The 17,127-nt window shown below is 39.8% G+C and overlaps 1 protein-coding gene across 5 annotated transcripts in view; it reads left to right on the forward strand.

The window, feature by feature from the left end:
* The first annotated feature begins 569 nt into the window (after positions 1 to 569).
* The window catches only part of PHTF2 (putative homeodomain transcription factor 2), a 187,414-nt gene continuing 170,856 nt past the window's right edge, over positions 570 to 17,127 (forward strand). For 4 of the 5 annotated variants that reach the window (XM_072653176.1, XM_072653180.1, XM_072653181.1 and 1 more), the window contains exon 1: positions 570 to 671. The gene's annotated coding sequence lies outside the window, so the exon portion shown is untranslated. Of the gene's footprint in view, positions 672 to 3,083; positions 3,173 to 17,127 lie in introns of those variants that run through there. The other variant, XM_072653177.1, reaches the window with a different exon arrangement.

Raw genomic sequence — 17,127 nt, forward strand, 5'->3', positions numbered from 1 at the left:
GGAGTCTAAGCGGCTGACTACGCTCATAGGTAGAAGGAAAGCCAAGCAAACTCTTTGCCACGCCTCCTTTCGGAGGTGATTGGTCAGTTGGAATGTCAATCCGACTCAACGGACCCTTCTTTTTCACTCCGGTTTGATAATACAGGCATCCATTACATCTTGTTAAGTCTCTAGGGTTCGCCTCCCCTCGCTGCGATTGGCTAGAGGAAAAACCAATCCAAGCGTGCTTGAGGAACGCCAGCCCCGCTTTTCTTCTTCTCCATTTTAGGAGGCAGGTGTCAATTAAAGTGAACCCTGCTTCGGCTCCTCCCATCCACGGTGTTCTCGGCTCCTCCTCCTCTCCCTTCCTCCCTTCCTCCCTCTTTTCAGGATTTGGGAGGCTCTAGCCGTAGAGGGAGAGAGAGAGAGACAGAGGAGACGGAGAAGGAGGGAGAGAGAGGAAGAGGGAGGGAGTGGGAGGGAGAGAGAGGGAGGCCCTCAGGGGAAAGGGGCGGGGCGAGGCGAGGCTGGGCGACTCGACTCCTCCGGCGGCTAGCGCGGGAGCCCGCAGCCTCGTCCTGGTCAGTCCGGCTCCCAGCGGCAGCGGCAGCGGCAGCGTTTGCCCGCTTCTCGGGTGTCTCCAGCGCTTCTCCCCCACCCCGGCCCGCCAGCGAGCGGCGCCGGCGGCCACGGTAAGGGCTGCTTCGGCTGCGGGCGCTGCGGAGGTCGTTCGGGGCTGACGGAATCTTGGGGATGCTGCGGAGCGAGGCCAAAGGGGCGGGCGAGCCCGCCCGAGGTGGAGAGGCATGGGAGAGAGGCGAGCGTTTGGGGATGCTGGGCGGGGGGGCGTGCATCCGGGGACCCGCACCCCACTCGGAGGCTCCTCGCGCCCGGGTCTGCAGCCGGTGACAGCTGGGGTTCTTTACTCCTGCTCCCCCCTCTTCGCCGTCCTTTGCCGTTTCTCGCCGCCCAGCCGCCCCCGTTTTGACGGTGACTGGTGAATAAGTCTTAGGGCCGTTGCCCCCGAGTCCTTCCCGGCTTCCCGGGGGGGAGGGGGGGGTTAGAGAAAACGGGAGGGGGGCGTCGCCAGCGGAGGGGGGGGTGGGCATGTGTGTGTGTCTCCGAGGCGTCCGTGTCTGTGATGCGCCCTGCCAGACTCAGGAACCCACAGACAGAGAGCTCGCTAGCTGCTGGGGACCTTGGAGGTCATCTAGTCCAGCCCACTCGTTCTGCGGAAGAAAAGAGGGGGTCGCTGTGGGATAGGCCCAGCCCACCCCCTCCCCTGTGGATGCCCGGGCCAAGGAGGCAACAGTTTGGTTTTCTCATGCCAACAGTCACCCAGGAGGATCGGGTGGTGAGGTCTGGCGCACGGATCCTTCATTTCCCGTCGAGACCATGCCCCTGGGATCTCTGTCTGCTTCAACATCTCTTTCCTTTCTTCCTAATGGTTGGCGGTCGCCAAGGGTTGCTGTGGTCTCACACCTTGCAGACTCAGGCTCTCTCCATGTAACAGCCTTCTAAGATAACTTTTGGGCTCATACTTTTCATCACCTATCTCCCTCCCTCCCTTCCTCCCTCCCTCCCTCCCTCCCTTCCTTCCTTCCTTCCTTCCTTCCTTCCTTCCTTCCTTCCTTCCTTCCTTCCTTCCTTCCTTCCTTCCTTCCTTCCTCTCTCCCTTCCTCCCGCCTTCCCTCTCCCTCTTTCTTTCTTTCTCCTTCTAAGGTAACTTTTGGGCTCATACTTTTCATCGCCTATCTCCCTCCCTCCCTCCCTTCCTCCCTCCCTCCCTCCCTTCCTTCCTTCCTTCCTTCCTTCCTTCCTTCCTTCCTTCCTTCCTTCCTTCCTTCCTTCCTTCCTTCCTTCCTTCCTTCCTTCCTTCCTCTCTCCCTTCCTCCCGCCTTCCCTCTCCCTCTTTCTTTCTTTCTCCTTCTAAGGTAACTTTTGGGCTCATACTTTTCATCGCCTATCTCCCTCCCTCTCTCCCTCCCTTCCTCCCTTCCTTCCTTCCTTCCTTCCTTCCTTCCTTCCTCTCTCCCTCCCTCCTCTCTTTCTTTTTCTTTCTTCCTTTTTCCTTCCTTTCTTTCTCTCTTTCTCTTCCTTTCTTCCTTCCTTCCTTCCTTATGTTCTAAATGTCATAGTGCAGCTTTTTTAAGCCCCAGAAAATAGGTTTTAAAAAAAAGCTAAGTTTAAAACAGCTCTAAGACTTTTGGAACACCTTGTATAATGTAGTCACTTACTTTTAATAGCTTTTAAAGCTATTAAACCTTAAAATTGCACTAAGACATTTGCAACACCCTCTATGTACTATTTAGAGATACATGGGTTGTGAAGAAAAGTCCATTTCAGAATTCTGTCAAATCATGGAATAATTATTTAATATGTTTAATCTTTGAAGAGACATAGTGAGGGAGCCAGAAAGGCCTGAATTCCTTTTCTGGACACATCCTAGCTGTGTGATCCTGGGCAGGTCATCTAATCTCTAGCTGCCTCTCTAAAAGATAAATTGTAGAGAAGGTGTGAACTGTCGTGGTTGAAGGAGTAAAATCTGTGGGTTCACTGTTTTAGTGAAATCATAGGTCTAATCCCTAAGCTCTGTTTAAATTTTTATAACCTATAGTTATCATAGTTTCTTAATGCTTTACTGTTTGTTCACCCTACCTTAAGTCATAATATTTGTGGCCTTCAAATTTCTTCTGGTCCTCACATTAGAAGTATATTTAACAGCATGCTTTTAGTAACTTTTGGAGCTACATTTTGTAGTTTAGATTTTAGAGATGCCATATTTTTCAATAACTTCTTTCAGGAACTTAAATACTGAAAGAAAAATTAGCTGAGTATTTGGAAACCACACACATCTGCCCAATAATTGATTAAATGGTATAATTATCTAATTCTAAATTCATAAAATAAAGATAGTTAAAGTGACAAGAAAGAAATTCTTATATTTTGTTGAGTATGTTGCAGGTGAACCAACTTTTCTAGTCTCTAGTCCTAGCTTTACCACTGGTGAGTTGGGTGATCTTGGGCAAGTCATAGACTTATAAATTTAGAGATGTGAGAGACCTTTGTTTGAGGTTATCTACTCAAACCATATTATTTTGCAGGTGAAGAAACTGAGGTCCAGAATGGTTAAGTGATATAACCAAGATCACTGCTATGTAATTACTTAACTGTACAACATGCTGTTTTGCAGGTCAGTGATTCCTGGAACACTTTTTTTGAACTCTGTGCAGGGCAGCAGTTTGTATTTTTAAGACACAGGTTTGGTTTTTCTAAGATGGGGAGTAGCTACACTTTAGTTCTTACAATTTTCTGGAAGAGTTTGAGAGTGTGGATTGAAGACCAAATTATATCTTAAGATCTCACAGTAGAATGTAGTTAGGAACTTGTGCAATCAGAAATATGGCTCTTACTACCACTCCCAACGTCATTTATGTCTTTTTCTTCCTTTCCATTTTGTGACAGTTTCTCATATGAAAATAGTAGCACTTTGTTATTCAATAGATAATTTATACATGTAATAAAAATTTTAAAGTGTAAATGCCATTGCTCCATTGGTTTTTATAGTCAGTGAGGATAAATGCAACGCATCCACTTGTTTATTTTATAATTGATTATCATTTTTACAGTGAAAGACGCTTTACTTCTTCAGAAGAAACTTAGGTAGAACATAGAGAGGCTAGAGACTATAAAATAAAGATGCATTTCTCTTAAAACACAGTGCCTACTGCATAGTAAACATTTAATGAATGCTTGTTGACTGGACTTGCTGTTTTAACCAAAATAACAAAAAAATTCTGACACTACATTTTTTTTAAACTGACAGAAGTTTTTTAACTAAAATTTTTGGGAATGTGAATAAAGCAATTTCTACACACACACACACACACACACACGCACACGCACACGCACACGCACACGCACACACACACACGAAACTTGGTGTGTGAATATTCCAATTTTTAGAGGTGTAGCAGTATAACATTACCTGTACCAAAGCAGACAGTTATCCCTCCATGCCTTCACCTCCCTTACAATTCTTGTGTTCTTCCATATAACTCCATAGAGAGCCTCCCTACTGTTCCGGAGACCTTCCTTTGGTTCTCTTAATATCTCTTATCCTCTCCCTGTCCAAAGCCAGGCTACCACACTCTTCCTGACCGTTTCTAAACTCCTTTATGTGTCTTCCCCCATTAAATATAAGCTTCTTGAAGGCAGTGACTGTTTTCCTTGTTTTTGTGTCCCTAATGCTTAACATAGGGCAGGCACATTTTAAGTGCTTTTAATAAGTATTTTTTTATTCTGTTTTTGAAGGTAAAAAAATAGTATTTGGATTGTTTCTTTTCCTTTTCCATTTTCTCTTCTCCCATTTTCTTTTTTCTTTTCTTTTTTTGAGTCTGGTCTTCCTATTTTACACAGGCTGGAATTAGGGAGGCCACATTTGGACCCACTATATCTACTGGATAGGTTCCAAAGCTTTCACCTGCTCAGTTTCTAATGAGGATTTATTGCCCCCTCAGGCACATTGGTACCCCTCTACCCCAGATTTAGGGGAGACATACTATCAGTTTTTATCCCTGCCCAGAACTCTCAACCTCACATGATCCACCAGTCATGCCTTCCCTCCCCAGTAGCAAACTTTATAGTCCTCCACCAATATGCAAGACTTTATCTTTCATTCTTATCACATGACCTGCTCATTTGCTTTCCCTTTTAAAATATCCTTCATGTCTATAGAATTTTGAGCTGGCAGACCAGGTCTAAAGGATCTTCTGGTCTAGGGAATCACCCATGCTTCGTATTTTAAAGATAGGGAAACCAAGAACCAGGGAGATTAATTGGCCAAGGTCACACAAGTATAGTAAAAAGCAGAGCCGAGATTTGAACTTAAATACAATATTCTGAGCCCCAAATTCAGTGTTATTTCTACTACATGTAGATTTGTTAAAGCCAGCCATGTGCAGAATATGGTGCTCTTTCCTGTAAGAGATGAAAGATAAGTGATACACACTGTAGACACTAGTACTCACATAAACTGATCTCTGTTCTTGGAATGGGCTTCTTCCTCATCTCCATCACTCACAATCCTTTCTTTCTTCATGGCTCAGGTGGAGTTCTAACTTTTCAATCAAACGGTCCTTCCTTCCTCAAATATATTCCTACAGGAACTTTGACCCCTTCTTTACCTCCCTTTGCTCACTTCTAATTGTTATATTTATTTGTATGTATCTTACATCCTTTCAGTAGAATGTAAGTTCCTTAAAAGAGAGACTATTTCAGTTTTTTGGCCTTGTGTCTTCAGTGCATAGCAATGGCTTGTTCAGTAAATGTTTGTTGCATTGTTGAATTGAAGCTTACAGTCTGGTAGGCAACATAAAGTACTTGTGTAGTGTAGCAGGAGTAGGGAACCTACTGCCTCTAGGCCACATGTGGCCCTTTGACTGAATCCAGACTTCACAGAACAAATCCTCTTAATAAAAGTATTTTCTCTGTAAAACTTGAACTCAGTCATTAGGCTGCCCCTAAAGACCTAGAAGGTCCTGCTGCAGGTTCCCCAGCCCTGGCTCAGTGGGAAAAAAAAAAGCAACTCTGAGAATCAAGATAAATGTGGATTGTAGTCTGTCTTGAGAATCTGGATACATGTGGATGATTATCAGCTCGATTTAATTGGCTTTGAGAAAGAATTTTTTCTAGGCATGGCAAAGACAGTTGTAAAAGCAACACACAGCTCTTTGTTACTGGAAGTCCTTTCTTGAGTCCATAGCTGACATTCTGGTACAAGGATATCTCAATCCTTGAAGCTGCTTTCTATCTCAAATGGCTATTTTTCTGTATCCATCTATGCTCAGATTTGTCTGCTGTTGGTCTAGTCTGCTACATAGTCAATAGAAGGGCAGTATGACACTCTGTATAGATATACACCTCTCCCCAACTTGCTTCCCTCTTCTATAGGCACAGGGTCAGCTTTTATAAAGGCCCTCCTGAGCCTGGAATCCTCCACTGGTATAAAAGCTAAGAGTTCAATTCTTGCCTTTTATATGGGATCTGTATGTCCCCAGCTATCTTAGTGCCTTCAGGCAACTCACTAAGACTTCAAGTTTCAGGGAGTTTGTGGATGAAATGCAACCGCATAGATGAAATCACAATTATGAACCAAAAATTACAAAACAAAATTCCAAGTGCATGAATGAGAGACAAATTTTAATATAGATCTGAAAGAAGGATATTTAGGTAATTTTTTCCTTTAAAATTTTTATTAAAATATCTTTTGTTTTTATACCTTCATTTCCCAATATATCCTTCCTTCCTTTGCCCCTCCTTATAACAAAGCATTAAAAAAGAAAAGAAAAACCCAGTTCAATAAAACCAACACATATCCACTGAATATATGTAAATTCCATATGAATAGTTCACTTCTGCAAATTGGAGGACCTGTGCTCTCTTTATTGGTATAATTGAGTCAAGTTAGTGACACAGTGAATAGAATGCTGAACCTGGAGTCAGAGTTAGGTTCAAATCTGACCTCAGACACTTAGTAACTGTGTGACCCTAGGCAAGTCACTCTACCCTGTTTGCCTCAGTTTCCTTATCTGTAAAATGAGCTAGAGAAGGAAATAGCAAACCACTCTTGTATCTTTGCCAAGGAAACCCCAAAAGGGGTCATGAAGAGTTGGACATGATTGAATAAGAAGAAGGCACTTAATAAATGAGCTATCTTGTCCTCCTGTCTTTTTTTCTTTCCTACCTTTGTCCTAGTAGGGTAAGGGAAATTAGATGGAAAGATACTTTAGACTAGATGAAAAGGTTAGACTGTACTTACTTATTTGGAATGAGTTGAATTGGAGAAAACTGAAGTTTGGAGTCTTCCTAATATCTTGGTCATTAGCAGCAGTAATATCTTATGCATTAGCAGTAGTGTTCAGTAGCTCCAGTGCCCTAGCCAAAAGGTAAAGCAGACAATGCTTGTTTTTCTTTTTTTGCAACAGATTTTATTAAGGCTTTATTAAAACAGAGTTATTGCTTTGGTATTGTTTTGGGAAAGAGCTGTGGGTTGGCACAATGAACCTCAAGTATACACAATCAAGAATTCAAAACTGCAGTGACTATCTGAGCAGAATCATTAGAGTGAATTGGTACTGCTATTAGAAAAGCTGAAAAATCAGATGATGTTAGGTTGTATGGTTATCTGCCCATTAGAAAAATGAGACAAGATATGGGCATCAGGTTTTTGGATTAGACAAATTATTATTTCCTAGAACAGGCAATCTTAGAACCCATAAATGGCAAAAATATACCAGACTTGATTCTGGATAGCAAACAGGAAGTGGCACAGGAAATCTCTGATTGAGTCACTATCTGGTAATGATAACAATATGATTAAGTTTAACATAGTGTCAGGAGAAGGAAAAGAAAACCAAAATTTTATCATATAGTTAATGAGTTTTAGAAATGGAATTGAAAATAATATGAAAAATATTGGTAAAAAAAACAAATTACAGAACACCTGGAGGCTGAGTATAAGAGAAAGTATGCTACAAACGGAAAAGAAAACTTGGGGGAAAACACTAAAAGGCTAAATAAAAGAGGCCATCATCCTTTTAAAAAAATGGAGATTCCTCAATCCCCAAATATACAGGAAAGTTAACTGATTATAAACTAGATCTTAAGCAAAGGGCCTAGGGAAAGACTTTACCAGGAACTGTCAAGCTATGACCGGACTTGACAAATCTTGGGAGGCAGATTGCTGTAGCATCCAGCAGTTTTACTGTGATGTCTAAGTATTTTCTTTATAACCTCAAGCTGAAACTTAGAGAAATGCACTCACTGCTTAGTTTTACTATAAAAAAAAAACCTAAAAATTAAAAAGATGTCCACTACACTTGATATTGTTACTTAGAGTTGGCAATATTGGGAAACTTCTTGGCTTGCCACTGTAGTTTGAAATTATGGGGGCAGCTAGGTGGTGCAGTGGATAGAGCTCTAGTGCAGGAGTCAGGAGGACCTGAGTTCAAATCTCACCTCAGACACTACACTCACTAGCTGTGTGACCTTGGGCAAGTCACTTACCCCAATTGCCTCATCCTGGGGTGGCTGGATTCAGATGACTCTGGAGGAGAAGTGAGGCTGGTGACTTGCAACAGCCCTCCCTCACTCAAAACAAAGTCAAGTGCAAGTCCTGTCATTGTTTCTCTGATGGCATGGTCTTCTTTGGCAACAATGGATGAACACAGAGTTTGAAACTATAGATTTATATGTGAAATGATGAGATCATCTAGCTCAGAGGTGTCAAAAACATGGTTAGTGGCTGCTTGTGATCCACAACACTTCCCCTTGTGATCTGAACCAGATTAAAATGTTATTGCAAAATATTTAACAGAATAAATAAAAATACAGTAGAACACAGATAATATACTTGAAAGCTAAGTCAGTATGGGGTCTTCAGGGATCCTTACATGTGCTTTAGTGGCTCCCATTTATTTCTATTTGGGTTTGACATGACTGCTCGAGTACAACCTCCTCATTTTACAGACGAGGAAACTCAGAACCAGAGAGGTTAAATGACTTGCCCAAGGTCAGACAGGTAGCAAGAAGCTGATCCAGGGTTAAATGTAGGTCCTAGTGGCTATAGACCTATTAGTCCAGGGGTGGGGAACCTGCCGCCTTAAGGCCACATGTGGCCCTGTAGGTCCTCAAGTTCGGCCCTTTGACTGAATCCAAACTTTTCAGAACAAAGAAGATTCTCAGACCCTTTTCTTAGCCTTTCTACCACACCACATTTTATCTCTGCTTTTGGGACCTGTATGAATTTAGGGGAAAAGAGAATGACATGGATAGGGCTTGGCAAGTATTTGCTGTCTCATCTGTATGGATGGGAATATACCTTAGACTCAGGGATATTCCAAAGGTTCCTTCCAGACCATCCTGTTGACCCTGGTGTGTTTCAACCTAAGACTGGGAGCCAATACTCTTTAAGACAACATATTGTATCTTCCTTGCTGCTCTCCCTTTCATTTATCTTTCTTTAAAATTTGAATAATTAGTCCTGCCCTGAATTTTGTGGCTGTTTACAAAGTAAATTTGTGAAGCTCAGTTAAATCCATGTGAGACAGAAAGCTGCATGAAGAATTACAGTGGTTTAATTAAAGATAACATAGGAAAATAGTAACAGAGAGATAAAGTCACATTTTCTTTTTTTACATTTATCATTTACTGATGAATCTACTCCAACATTGGTTGGTTGGTTGTTGTCCTTCGTTCTTGAAGAGGATCAAAATGACATCACTGTGCTAGTTAAGTTTCAGTGTGTCTGACTGTGGCTGATCAGACCCATAGGAGTTCAGAATGCTCTACCACAGGTCAGGCACAGATAGTTGATGTGAACATTTGAGGTGGATACTCTAAATATGCACCTCCTGTGTTTCCTTTGAGTTGTTTCAATTCTGCTTTACTCATAGAGCACAGCACGTTCTCTGATGTGGGCATGCCATGCTAAGTGGTCCTGTGCGAGCGTCTCCTATGTCACACAATCAGTTCTAAAGTTCTTAAGTGAGACCTTGAGAGGGTCCTTGTATCATTTCTTCTGACCACCATGTGATCCCCTGTCCCATGTGAGTTCTCCATAAAAATATTTTTGGTAAGTCAGTTCTTCCTGACTCTAGACCCCTGTACTCTATCTACTGTGGCACCTACTTGCCCTTTCAAATTGTACTGATGCCCATGTAGTTCTGTTTTTCCTACAAGAATAGCATGAGAGACTATGTTACACACTTGGTTAAATTGTAGGTAAATTATATTGACAGTGTTCCCCTGACCTGCCAGTTTGGGTACCTTATGGAAAAAATAATTGAGGTTAGTCTGGTATTACCTGTTCTTGATGAAGTCATGCTGGCTCTTTGTGTTCACTGTTTCCTTTTCTAGATGTTGATCAGTCATATTTTTAAGTTTTTATTATGTATTGGGATGTCCCATAAGCATCTCAAACTCAGCATTTCCCCCAACTTTTCATTTTTGGTGAAGACACCACCATCCTTCTCATCAGTCAGGGTTACAATCTTTGAGTTATTTTTGACTCTTCTCTTTACTTTAACTCCCATTTCTGATCAGTTACTATGTGTTATCATTTCTCCCTTCACATTATTTTTGGTATCTATTTCAGGATGAATGAATGACTTAATGAATGAACAAGTATTTAAGAGCTTATTATGTATTATGTGTTAAGCTCCCTGCTCTCAAGGAGCTCACATTCTAATGGAGACACAAACATATTATAGAAGGGTTCAGCCTAGAGTCACATGGTAAGGTCCCATTATCCTTAGGGCACAGCAGCAAAGCATATGGTATTGTATCTTCTCTAGTGTTATTTTCATTGATAAAACTGAACTGGTTTTTGTTGTTGAATCATTTGACTTTAATGGTAAGACCTTTCTCTTCTAAGTCATCAGTAGCTACAGTGGATGTAGCTCCCACAGAAGCAGTTGGTAGGCTGTATCTCCCCAGGGGTTTATTCCTGAGGTAATTGTTTTAAGGGCTAGGCTGAAAGTAGTACTGGTGGGGGGTGCTGACACTGTCAGGATACCTGGGCTGACCTGCCTGTCAGTGGCAGTTGATCAGTAGAGTGCTGGTAGTAATGACAAAGTTGGGCCCCTTCTCTATAGCGATTGTTCCTCTCACTAATGACTCACTAATGACTGGAAAAAGGACTAGTGATCTGTGGGGCACTACTGTTCCCTGAACCCATGTCTTCTTGGACTTTCTTCTTCATTGGGGCCCAAGGGGAAGTAGTAGTAGTAGAGATGGTATTGGTTGTTTGACTTACATGGCATAATAGTTGCTGGCAATGGATATTGTGCTGGGCTTGAAGTTAGTGCAAATTAAGCCCCAGATACTATGTGTCTGCTAAATCACTTAACCCTCTGTCTATAGTTTCTTCAGCTGTAAAATGGGGATAATAATAGCAGCTAGCTCTCAGGGTTGTTAGGATAATATTTATGAAGTGCTTAGAACACTGCCTGGTATTTAGTAGAGGCTTAATAAATTATTTCCTTCCTTCTTCCTTCTTAACCAGGTAAAATCTGTTTTCTATAATAATTGCATATAGTAGATACTTAATAAATGTTTTAATTGATTAGTAGCTTGATTTTTTGGACTCATTTAAGACATTTAAGCTTACCTTAAAATGTCTTTCGCCAGCTTTCTAAAATCCCTTAAATGGGATAGAATTATTTCTTCTTGAGTTACATATAAGGCTTGAAATTAAAATTAAAATAAACATTGGGGATGCAATACTGACTTAAATTTGCTTAAATGATATAGAGGAATTCTACTGGTTGCTTGAGGGTGGGAAGGAAAGGACAGAAGAAGATATCATGTAATCTTGATAAATGTGGGTTAGGGAACACCTTTATTGAAATCCAGCCTCAGACCATTTATTAGCTGTTTGACTGAGCAAGTCAAGTCATTTAATATCTGTTTACCTCAGTTGCTTAAGTGTAAAATGGAGATAATAATAACAACTTTCTCCTAGAGTTGTTGTGAGGACTTTAGAAGCCTAAGATTGACTGGCTAGTATCTATTTAGGACTAAAGCTTGGGAAAAGCCATTAGTTATGCTATATAACTATGCCAGGGGAATAGTAGATTGTCAAAGGAACTTGTACAAGAAAGGAACTATTGGGAATTAAGATTGTTCAGTTTTACTTCTAAGCGAGGTAGAATTAATAATCTATTGTAATTTAGACTGCAGGTACCTCATTTGCAGAATTTTAGATCTGAAAGAGAACTAGTCAGTTTTCCTTATAACACATGAAGATATTGCACCCTTATGAGGTTCTGACTTTGTTCAGGTTTGGGTTTATTGCTAAAGGTCTTATGTTTTATCATTTGGTTGACAAGTGACACAGCAAAGTCCCAATTCAGAAACAATTACTTTTTAAAAAATCATAGAATAAATATCATTATAATGAAAAATGATTTTATGTGTATTGATTCATACTTTGTCTTAGGTTTTTGTTCGTTAACTTTTGTTCTAGCTGTGGTTACCTTAGTATTGCTTTCCAGAAAGAAAATATATTTGATAGATTTCATAATGTCAGTAAGGAATAGCATGTTGATTTCTCATAACTATATTTTCTATAGCTTAATTATCATTTTACATTTTCATTGAAAAATATCACTTTAATTTTATTTTCCCTTGAGGCAAACAGTTGATTCCCTAAGTCTTTGAAATATGATCACCTCAGGCCATGCACGAATTCTGAATGATCATATTTTAAATAGCACATTATAGTCATCATAATAATACTGAACTATTAGAGGCGGCTAAGTGGTACAGTGGATAAAGCACCAGTGCAGGAATCAGGAGGACCTGAGTTCAAATCTCACCTCAGACACTTGACACTCACTAGCTTCGTGGCTTTGGGCAAGTCACTTAATCCCAATTACCTCATCTGCAGTCATCCTGATGAATATCTGGTCACTGGATTCAGATGGCTGTGGAGGAGAAGTGAGGCTGGTGACTTGCACAGCCCTCCCTCACTCAAAACAAAGTCAAGTCATCATTTCTCTGATGGCATAGTCTTCTTTGGCAGCAAAGGACGAACGCACATTTGGATTAATGTTGGGACTATTATCTGGATCTTCTGAATTAGCAATCTGACATTCTATTCTGCCATTCTCGGTGTATAGACTTACTTTGTATTCAAAGTACTTACTTTGTCTCTAGATATTAAGTGCATCATAGGCATTTGGTAATTATTTTTGATTTGAGAGGCAGCATGCCATTAATGAGATCAGATCTGGTTTTGATTCCTGCCTCTAACTTTACTACCTTTTTTGCTATGCTCTAATCATGTAACTTGAGCACTGCAAAAATATATCAGTGCCAGTCCTTGCTTCCATGATCCCCTCAACATTGACTATTCCTATTTTTTGTTATCTTTGCCGATTTTAGGGATGTGAAGTGAAACCTCATGATTGCTTCTGTTTATGTTACTCTTATGAAAAATTTGGAGTAATTTTACTTTGACAACTAGTCATCGATCTTTTAATACTTGGCCATTGGGAAATGGCTTTTGGTGTGTTGTATATTTGTATTAGTTCCCTATGTATCTTGGGTACCTGACAAAGGTCTTATTTTAACAGTGAGTGAAAAAGTAACCAATGTTTTGGGGATGATATGATACGGGCTGAAAATTTTGAGAATTAGATGTCTTGCAAATGTTTCAATTGTTATATGATTTCGTTGCTGAAAATGATCAGTCACCTATAAAAACTTTTATCTGTTTTTTTTTAACACATTTGGAAACAGAATTTTCTAATCTGTTTTAGAATCTTCCAAATAGCTTTTGAACTCATTTATTAAAAATATAAAAATGCAACACCTACTAATTGAATTTCAATAAAAACTTTTGTGTATTTGGAAGATGGGATTGACAAATAATTATCTTGATTTTATAAGCATCACTAGCAATGTACTTTTTCCATTTGAAGCTGTATATCTTTGTGTGGTGTCTTATTCTGCTGTTAAAGTCATTAAAATGAAATTTTGAAAGAAACTAAACTTGGAATCATATTTATGTTTTGTTGTTGTTCAGCAAGGTGGCATAGTGGATAGAGTACTGGACTGTCAATCAGGAAGACTCATCTTCTTGAGTTTGTATCTAGCTTCAGACATTTCCTAGCTAGTGTGACCTGGGCAAGTCACTTAACTCTGTTTGCCTCATTTCTTCATCTGTAAAATAAGCTAGAGAGGAAATGGCAAACCATTCCAGTATTTTTGCCAGTAAAACCCCAGATGGGATCACAGTCAGATGTGATCGAAAAACTACTGTGATATATCCATATGTATATATAAATATATGTATACACACATATAAGTACAAACACACACCTGCACATACATAAATGTATATAATGTATAAATATATGTGTATCTTGGATCTGTGTAATCTAAATCTTTACTGATTGCAATGTATGATCAAAAAGGTATAGAGATGACTTTTCTAGAGGAATAAAATAAAGCTCTCTCTTTGCCTTGATTCTATTGGACATTTAAAAGTTTATTGACAGATTTAAAATTATTTTTTATCTTTTGTTTTTTAATCATCTGTTTTTTTCAATATATGCTTTCCCCCCCCTACTTTTTCAGAGAACTATCCCTTATAATAATCAAAAAAAGAAAGAAAAGAAAAAAAATCAACAAAACTAACACTTTTCTGTTGGACATTTTATCAGTGATGGGATAAATAATATCAAATTTGACATGCATCTAGGAAGGATAACTAATGTCCAGGGTGTCTCCAAAGTTAATGCTGCTTTAAGCTTTAGTAGATTAAAGATGCACTAATACTTTGGGGACATCTCCTGTTTGATGACAGAATTGGTACCTCAGAAAGATTTCAGTAGGCTAGAGTGGTGAGTTAACCCTAACAAGATAAAACTTAATAGAGAAATATATAGAGTACTTAGGTTAAAAAAAATTGCATACAGGCACAGGATGTGGCTACAAAGCAGTTGATGTGGAAAAAAACAAAACAGAACACTGCCATGGTTGTAGTAGACTTCAAGATTGTGAGCAATCTAACTTGGCAGCCAGAAAAGCTAATATAATCTTAGTATGGCATTAATTTTAGAATCTCAGAGTTTAAAGAGACTCTGTAGTCCAAGCCTGAACAAGAATTACACCTGAACAAGAATTCCCTTTATAGTGTCCCTGATAAGTGGTATCCTGCCTGAGGGGCAGCCCCATCACCTGCAGAGGACAACCCATTCTATATTTGGATTAGCACTCTTGTTAGAAAGTTGTCCTTATATCTAGCCAAAATCTTCCTCTTTGCAACTTCCACCCATTGTTTCTACCTCTGTCCTCCAGGGCCAAACAGAACAAATCTTCCTTATGACAATCCTTCAGATCCTTGACCAGAGATTCTCTTTTCCCTCCTACTTCTACCTCCTCCCAGCATTCTCAAGATCTTGAGGTAGTTACCTTAAAATGGAGACTTTCAGTCTTACAAATGGCATTCCTAAAATGTGTCCAGGGCAGAATAGTGTAGAACTATTTCTTCCCTCATTCTCGACTTAAATTTTTGGTTGTCATATCATACTGCTGACTTCTATTGAGCTTGTAACCTACCAAAATGGTCAAATCTTTTTCAAACAAATTATTAGCTTAGTAAATCTCCACCATCTTGTACCTATGAAGATTTTTTTTTTTTAACTTTGTAACTCACTGTTTCCAGGGGAAGGGAGATAATCGTTTAGACCACTTTAGTAATGCACCATATTTTAGAAAGGATCTTTGTAAACTGGAATATGTCCAGAACCAAGTGACAAAGCAAGGACTTAAAACAGTATCACAGAAAGATTATTAAAGGAACTGGGTATGTTTAGTCCAGAGAAGAGAAGACTTGGGATGGTCGTAAAGGTGGGGTAGTATGGGTATTCAAATATTTAAAGGGTTGTCATGCGTATTAGAGATCGTGCTTGGTTTACTTGGCCTTGGAGAGTGTTAATAAGAAAATCAGAATAATTAGCTTATTCTATTTTTAGATAACTTTTTATCAGGCATTGATGAGTTCCTTACCACTGAAAATTTTGAAGCAGACTGCATGATTGCTTGAGAAAGATATTATTTTTGAGAGTCTTCTGGAGCATCTCAAGATTAAATGATTTGCCCAGAGTAACACTGCCTTTAAGATGGTCTCTCTGTTATATCATACTGGCTGTAATTATGGGTGCATTTAAACTAACACAAAGGAGAGCATAAAACCTAACTTAGATAGTTAGTGGCATGGAGGGCAGCTAAGGGAAGAGAAATTCAAGATAAATGATAGATTCAGATCACAGTCACAGGAGAGATGTATATGACTAAGGCATATTCACCAGAGGGGATGAGATATATCTACAGGCATGACCCTCATTCAGGCCCTTACTACTTCTCACTTGGATTATTGCATTAGTCTCTTAATTGCTCTCTATCCCTCGTCTTTCGTCTGCCAGTCTATCCTCCACGTACCTGCCAAAGCTGTATTCCTTAGGTGCAGGCCTGACCATGCCATTCCCCTACTAGCAAATTGGTCATTAGGATCAAATATATGCCTCTTGGTTTAGCTTTTAAAACATTTTACAACCTGATTCCAATCTATCATTACAACCATTACTCTTTCCACATACAACACCCCATTTCCTGTCACTATGCCCTGTGAGTATTGGCTCATCTCCCCTTCCCATGACTAGAATGTATTCCTTCCTCACTCTTGCCTCTGAGTCTCTTTTTTCTTTCATAACTCTTCTCAAATGATATCTTTTCAAGGTATCTTTTCCTGATACCCTTAGCTACTAGTCCTCCCTCCTCTCCTTCCCCTCCCCCTTTTACCTTGTATATATTTTATGCTTACTTATATACCTCCTGTCTCCCTTGATAGAAAAAGGTCTTTGAGAGGAAGGGCCGTTTACTTTTTGGCTTAGTGGTCTCAAAACCAAATGACTTCATCACTTCTTAGGTGTTATGATCCTAGGAGGATCACAGCAGGAGAAGAAGAGGGTCAGTGATGCTCCAAGTGATGTGCTGTTCCAGCCTGGTTCCCAGAGTTACTCTAAGCTCCTGTTACTCCTAGTTAACCATGTATAGTACTTCTGATTTTGATCTTCAGGCATTAGGAGACTGAAGCAATGTAGATAACTAAGTTTTTTTAGGGAGGGGTGAGGCTTGGATTAGGTATTCAAAATGTCATTTACAGTCAGATACCAATTTTTAGTGTGAAAGTTTTTGGTATAGAAGGTGAGCTAGGCATTAAAAATACCAGAAAAAGGAGGTAGTGCCAGGCATGTGTAGAATAGGAACTGTCTCCCGCAAGAAAGCATAGGTCTTCCAAAGCAGAAATTTTCTTGACGACTCCAATTTGTGGAGAGTTTTGTATACGTAACCTCAAAGTACTGGTCTATTGTCATTTTACTATCTAACCCCCTGAGATAGAACTTTAGACCTCACTTTCCATTTCATTTAACTAAGATAAATGTATGCCCAGAGACAAAAACTTTGAGTTTAGTTACAAATTCTTTAACTGAAAGCCTGTTTCGTGTTTATGTATAGTTCCTCTGCATTTAATAGTGATATCTAAACTAAAGCATATCTACATGTCATATATTGGTA

The sequence above is a fragment of the Notamacropus eugenii genome, chromosome 3, assembly GCF_028372415.1.
Source record: "Notamacropus eugenii isolate mMacEug1 chromosome 3, mMacEug1.pri_v2, whole genome shotgun sequence".
Classification (NCBI taxonomy): Eukaryota; Metazoa; Chordata; class Mammalia; order Diprotodontia; family Macropodidae; genus Notamacropus; species Notamacropus eugenii.